The following is a 7,768-nucleotide window of genomic DNA, read 5'->3' on the forward strand; positions in this document are numbered from 1 at the left end:
TTAATTTTGTCATTGTTGATTTTGATACCATTGTAGTGCACGCCGCCATTATTTCAATGTTATCTTCAGATTTCAGGTCAAGTCATCTTACAACTAGAACCAAAGCACTTCGCTCTCCCACGCTGCTGAGTTCTCCATTGACTGCACTTCGCTCTCCTCAGGAATCCATCTAGGACTTGTTTTATCCACTTTGAGGATCTTTTTTGATCATTTCTTTGAAAAATAAGTGCATGGAAAGAGTCAAAAGAGGTTTGTTAGAGGATATGTGTTTTCACAGTGGAATAATTCAACAGGAAAAAATCTTATTTTGGATTATTTTCTGGATCAAAGTACATAAGCAATATAACAAGATTTAGTTTCGGAGTCAAATAACATTTATTCTGTGAGCAGATGGTTGAAAAAAAGATAAAGTTCATTATGAAATTGAAGACAAAAGATCAGCAAAAATAGTAGAATATATACTCCCATAAACCCTCAGAAATCTTCTACAATTGAATTTAGAAATGGCGAGGAAACGGATTGTAGCCCTAACATGGTTGAAGAATTCTTTCCTGCCCTTTGCTCTGTATATTCTACTGCATAAATGCCAATCAACGACAACTGACATGGGAGACAGCCTTCCAGTAGGGACTTCCCTCGTCGGAAATCAGACTTTAGTCTCGAAGAATGGCACCTTTGCATTGGGATTTTTCAGTCCCCAAAACACCAATAACTGGTATATTGGCATTTGGTATGCCAAAGTGTCAGAGAAAACATTTGTATGGGTAGCTAAACGCGAAAATCCTGTGAGAAACATTCCCGGCGTTTTAAATTTATCAAGAGATGGTTATCTTCGACTGTTTGATTTACGTGGACGATTAATTTGGTCGTCTGACAACAGCTTGAAGGCGTCCCGGGCATCTTTGTTGGAATCAGGTAATTTGGTTATGCTAAGAACACGGGCCGGGAAAGTTTGGGAAAGTTTCCAACATCCGGTGGATACATGGCTGCCAGGGATGAAGATGCGGAAAGGAATGAAACTCACTTCTTGGAAGAGCTCTTCTGATCCGGCACCTGGGCCTTTCTATTTACAAATGGATCCTTCACCAGCAAGCACTCAGTTTTTGGTGTTCTCTCACAACAGTGGTCCGTACTGGTCTAGCGGAGAGTGGAACGGAAAATATTTCGCAAATATGCCAGGATTTGCCTCGGCAGGCTCCCATGTTAAAATAGTGTGTGTAACGCTTCCTCCTTCAAGAATGTACTGCACATATACAACCAAGGGTATGATAATGGAACGCTTAAGTTTGAAAAAGAATGGTGAACTTTGGGTGTACTATATGATACAAAATGGTGCGTGGATGCTGGATGCGTTCGAACCCAGGGATCAATGCATTGTTTATGGTGTGTGTGGGGCTAACGCAGCATGCATTGACTATACACAGCTGAATGCTCATGTCACGGGCAATGCCAATGACACGTGTACATGTCTACAGGGGTTCAGCCCCCAAAACAGCCATGCCTGGGATTCTCAAGAGTGGTGGTTAAGTGGTTGTGTTCGCCGAAGTCCATTGCAGTGCTCTCTCACAAATTCTACCGACGGTTTTTTGGAAGTGAAGGACAAGCTTTTGGCCGACGATGAAGCGGCTGCATATAGCAAGGAGCAAACTCTGAGTGGATGCCAACTTGCCTGCCTCAACAACTGCTCGTGCATGGCCTTTTGGCTCAGCAGCTCATCTCCTCCTCTCTGTCGATTGTGGTTTGGGGATTTGATGAATGTGCGCGACTCTCCTGGCAGCCAGTCATTCTATCTCCGTTTGGCAGCTTCTGAGTTACAAGGTTCGACATCTAAGCCAAGAAATAAATCCTTTGGCCTTCACATTTTGCTTCCTGTGGGTGCTGCGGGTCTTGTTCTTGTTCTTGTTTTGGCCGTGTTTATTATGTGGAAATGTGTAAGAGTGCTAAAGGAGGATGAGGTCCCCACATCTCTCAGAGCGTTCACTTTCCGAGAGTTGCGAGTTGCAACTAAGAATTTCAGGCATAAGCTGGGAAGAGGATCATTCGGCTCGGTTTTCAAAGGTACTCTAGCAGACAAAACTCTCATCGCAGTCAAAAAGTTAGAGGGTTTAGCAGGAACAGAAAAGCAATTTCGTGCAGAAATTAGTACCATAGGTGAAATACAACATGTGAATCTGGTCAGGCTGTTCGGATTTTGTGCGGAGGAATCTCGAAGGCTACTCGTTTATGAGTACATGCCCAACGGCTCTCTTGACTCCTTTCTGCTCCGTGGGAAAGAGGGAGAAGTGCAAGGGAAGATATTAAGTTGGAAAACCAGATTTCAGATAGCGTTGGGCACTGCGCGAGGATTAGCTTATCTTCACGATGAATGCAGAGATCGCATCATTCACTGTGATATTAAGCCAGAAAACATTCTCCTTGATGCCGATTTTTGTCCCTAAGTAGCTGATTTTGGTCTGGCAAAGTTAGTTGGTAGAAATTTCAGCCGCGTCCTGACTACCACGAGAGGAACGATAGGTTATTTGGCTCCAGAGTGGATCTCCGGTATTCCCATCACTCCCAAGGCGGACGTGTATAGTTTTGGCATGACATTGCTGGAGATTATTTCAGGACGAAGGAATGTGGACCTCACTGTGCCCCAGCCTAGCTCCTATTTCTTCCCTCCCTGGGCTGTCGATCAATTCCATAAAGGAAACCTGATGGCTATTGTTGATGGAAGGATATCAGGTGAGGCAGATGCTGAAGAGGTTAGAAGGGCTGTTACAGCGAGCATATTATGCATTCAAAGAGATGAAGTGGTTAGGCCAACAATGGCTCAAGTCGTGCAATTACTCCAAGGGACAGTGGAGACTAGCGCACCTCAATTTCAGCATTCTCTCGATAGTCTTCGAGATCACCCTTGATGCGAGGAAGATGGCCTTCATATTCAACTGTTAGTCATTTTCTATAAAGTTTCTATATATGGTCATTCTAATAGTAGTTAAAACTAGAAGTTAGCCATGTTAATGCCGTCTATCTAGTTTTATTGGCAGAAATGAGTAATTGAATTTGGCAAAATATTTTTAATATATTATTTCAAAACAATTATTAATGTTGTTTGAGTGTAGATGATATAAATATTGATTGCAACTTTTTGTTTATTTTTTTTTGATGGAGGTCCAGACCTGCGAGTATCCATTCCGTCAAATTCGCCCCGGGCATGATCCCGACCTCATCCCTTATGATGTCGGAGCCTTGCACTCAGCAAGACTTGATCCCTAGTGGGCTCATTTAGAGCCTTTCAACTTCACTAGTAGACCAAGGGCCCATTGAGGATTGCAAATTTTAAATTTTAACAATATTTGTTAAAGTGGGTTAGCTTTCAATTAGGGAGCTGTTGTTGTAGCTTTTATATATTAATATGACAATTTCTATGACATCAATTTTCTTCGTTGGAAAAAAAAATTAATAATTTTATAAAAAATTATAGTTTTCCTACCTTCATGTATACAAACTAGTTTGAAGATGATGCTAGCTTTAACCAAGACATCTATTCTCTTCCTTTTAAAACATTATTAATTGTCTTATAAAAAAATTATGTTTTCTTATCTTCATGTATAGCAACAAGTTTGAAGATGATACTAGCTTTAACTAATAAACAAATATCAAAAAGCATTTCTTTTAGTATTACATGCCCTTTTTCGAAGGCATTACACGTCATTTTCAAAAGGAACCTAGTGAAATTGAGTTCTATGCTTGCAATCATACAAGGATTCAAGTTGAAATAAATGCAATATTTCTACTTATGCTATTGATCCTCTAGAATTAACTTTTTCGTTTCATGCTATTATTCGTTTCTAGATAGTGCGGTTTAATTTTTAAGCATGTGTCAAAAGTTCTTAAAATTGTCTAAAACCATTATACATTTGAAGAGTTTTTTTCCAATTAAAATTATTTCCTATTTCATTCAATGCGAAAATGTTATATCTTTCAAATTTCTTGGTATAAAATAGGGGAACTCGTGCAGACTAATTTCCTAGAGCCTTCCCAGACAAGGGAAATTGCAGCAAACAATTACTTAAATTTTAGTACAGCCAATTCATACTCAACACATTGTTAAATTAAAAATCTTCCAAAATTTATTGGAAGTTACCAGGAATTAATACAACCCAATGTTAATTACTTGTAGTCTTCAGGCTAAATTTGTGAAATTTCTTTAGTCCTCTAGTATCTACCCAACACCAACATTAGTATATTTCTTTTGAAAATTAATATCATTGTGTCCTTCCTTCACTTTCTAGAATATATTTTCCTTTAGTAATGTACATAAATTTGTTCCTTGCCAATACTCTATTTTACCTTGCAGATATCTCTTCATTTTGTCCTTGTGCAACAAAACTATGGAAAATTTTGTTTGTTCTTCTCTTACCCAAGCTTACCAAACTCTCCCTTTGACATAGAAACACGACTTTCTTCTCTATCCTTTTCATTTTATGCATAGTCCAAAAGCTTCCCTCTATTCATTCTTGCACAACACTTTTCTTTGCTACTTGTTCGTATCTTATTTGTGAAAGACTTATGGCTTTTTTTTGAAATTTTGGTACTCAGTCTCTTCAGTTTCCCACACCCCTTTTCTTCTCTTCTCATGAACAACAACAAGGAAAAAATTAAAAATCCTTCTCTATCCTGTGTATTTCCCTTTCATACCTCACGACTTTTCAGTTTCCTTGTTTCTAAATCTCAACACAAACTCTATATTTCTTATGATGTGGTTGCTGGATATTGTTGGTCATTTCTACTACTAGGATATGTTGTTTTCATTGATGTCAAAATATTCCTTTGATTTGTTCCGTTGATTGTAGATTGGGAAAATCATATAATCCGGTTTGTAGTGTTGATTTTGCAAAGTTCGGTATATCCTTTGGTATATTCTGGTGTGATCAAATCTTGTGCTGAGATTTCGGGAAATTTCTTGGGATGGTCTTGTGTATCTTCATTTCAGATGGTTCATGATTTGATTCTCTACAAGTCATCTTTCGTCGTGACAGTTGCTAATTGGTTGTGTTCTTGAGCTTTTAGACATTGACCAATAAAGATTTGAAAAGTGGTGTTGGTGTAGCTATTCCTAATGATTCTAACATTATTGTTGATGTTTTTTAGTCATTTCCTATTTGTTTTAGTGATCTGCATTGATCATTGTGGAAGATTTTGGTGGTTTCTATCAACCGGTGATGAATTGCGTGTTATGCGATTTTCTTGGTGGTGTAGCGTGTTGCGGTTGATCTTTGCATGATTTCCAGTGGAGTTGTGCATTTGGGAGTTTTATTTAGGACCATGTTATGCCATGTAAACCATTATATTGGTGTGGTGGTTGATCTTTGTATCGTGTGATATAATTTTGTAATTGAGGATTGAGGGTTTAGCCGACCTTGTTTTCAAGGTTGATGAATTGTATATATAGGTGATATAGTCATGTAATTTACGTGTCGATGTTATGTCTGCATTATCAAAGAGAGGTTTATATGTGAACAAGTGATTTATCATTAGGTGTTGAGTTTGATGTGAGATTGGTGTTGTAGGGCAGACATCTATGCTTAGCTAGAACTCTAATTAGGCATTTGGAGATGCTATTATTTCATTTCATTTCTTTTGGATTGTATTCCAAATCTTATTGTAAGTCAGTGAGACTTTCCTAAGGGTTTTAACCTTTTGGGCCATTATTTTGAGTAGTGAGCTCTAGGCAGTGTGCTTGAATGCATGTGCCTTCCCCATTGTAATATTTTCACATACTACTGCAGAGTATCATCTTACTGTGGGTAGGTTCCCATGATGGTTTTCCCTTAACCAGGTTTTCCACATCAAAATCATGGTGTTGTGTGTTGTGTTGTTAATTTGCTTATCTATCTTATTACTATAGTTTATCAAATTTGTGTTTTGTTTGATATTCTTGTGAAGACTGATTCACCCCCCCTCTCAGTCTTCCAAACTGGTTGGAACTCCTATGGTGACTGGTTGTAAATTGTCTAAGAATGATGAATCTCCTAAAGATAATCATAGTTTGTATAGATCTGTGGTTGGTGGACTGTTGTATCTTACTTAGACTAGGCCAGACATTATGCATGCTGTGTGCATGGCTGCTAGATATCAAGTTGATCCGAAAGAGAGTCATGTCATTATTGTGAAGAGGATATTCAGATACTTGAAGGGAACTGTTGACTATGAATTATGGTATCCGAGGAATGATGATTTCATGCTATGTGCCTACACTGATGCTAATGTGGCTAGTAATATTGATGAACGAAAGAGAACTATTAGTGGAGAATTCTTTCTAGGTAAGAAGTTGGTTTCATGGGCTATCAAGAAACAAGATTCAGTGTCCTTATCTACTTCTGAAGATGAGTACATTGTTGCTACTAGTAATTGCATTCAGGTAGTTTGGATGAAGCAAATGCCAATAGATGTCAGAATTATTTATGATGAGCCTACTGCTATATAATGTTATAATTCTAGTGCTATTAACATGTCAAAGAATCCAGTGCAACATTCAAATACTAAGCATGTGTTGATCAAATATCATTACTTGAGAGAGCAAGTCAGTGAAGAGAAGGTGAAGTTGGAGTATGTATCTACAAAGGAACAAATAGCTAATATTTTCACTAAGCTTTTTCCTGCAGATACATTTGTCTACTTGAACGACAAGTTAGGGGTATCCACCCCTCTTGATGAGAACTAGTTGCATTAAGTTGCATCGATCTAGTGGATTTCAGAGCCTTATCTTTTTATCCGGATTGGTGAGTTGGTGTTTCTCCTCTTGTGGAGTAGTTTGTTGATGTGGTTATGCATTTTAGGGGTAGAGAGATTCATGTTTTTGTCTTTGGTGAGAAAGAGTTTGGTTATATGTTTTATAGCTTTGGCATTGTTGTCAAAGTGGGAGAGAGATCACGTGAAAAACTTTTTTCTAAGTGCTGATCTTAGGGGGACTTTGCTAGAGATATCTTCTTTTATTTGTGTTGACTATTTTTCACATTCATATGTTGCCATCAATGCCAAAGGGGGAGAATGTTAGATATTGTTGGTCATTTCTGCTTCTAGGATATGTTGTTTTCATTTATGTCAACATATTCCTGTGATTTGTTAAGGTGATTGCAGATTGGGAAGATCTTATGATCCGGTTTGTAGTGTTGGTTTGTTGATCACTGTTTTGTAGAGTTTGGTATACCCTCCGGTATATTCCGGTGTGATTAGATCTTGTGTTGAGCTTTTGGGAGATTGTTTGGGTGGGTCTTGTGTATCTTCATTTCAGATGGTTGGTGATTTTGTGTTGTGCAAGATATCTTTCTTCGTGACAGTTGCTGATTGGTTGTGATCTTGAGCTTTCAAATGTTGATCAATGAAGATTTGAAAAGTGGTATTGGAGTAGCGATTCTTGATGATTCTAATATTCTTTTTGATGTTTCTTAGTTATGTCCTCTTCATTTTGGTGATCCACATTGATTGTTGCATGAGTTTCTGGTGGTTTCTATTAACCGGTGATGATTTGCATGTTATACGATTTTGTTGGTGGTGTAGTGTGTTGCAGTTGATCTTGGCATGATTTTTGGTGGAGTTGTGCATTTGGGAATTTGATGTAGGATCATGTTATTCTATGTAAACCATTATATTAGTCCGATGGTTGATCTTTATATCGTGTGATGTTATTTTATAGTTGAGGGTTGAGGGTTTAGCTGACCTTGTTATCAAGGTTGATGAATTGTATATATAGGTGATATACTCATGTAATTTAGGTGTCCAT

The 7,768-nt window shown here is 38.0% G+C and overlaps 1 pseudogene; it reads left to right on the top strand.

Moving 5' to 3' along the window:
* Nucleotides 1-503: 503 nt before the first annotated feature.
* Nucleotides 504-2,989, top strand: LOC131049191 (G-type lectin S-receptor-like serine/threonine-protein kinase At2g19130; annotated as a pseudogene).
* Nucleotides 2,990-7,768: the final 4,779 nt, after the last annotated feature.

Source organism: Cryptomeria japonica, chromosome 5, assembly GCF_030272615.1.
Source record: "Cryptomeria japonica chromosome 5, Sugi_1.0, whole genome shotgun sequence".
Taxonomy (NCBI): Eukaryota; Viridiplantae; Streptophyta; class Pinopsida; order Cupressales; family Cupressaceae; genus Cryptomeria; species Cryptomeria japonica.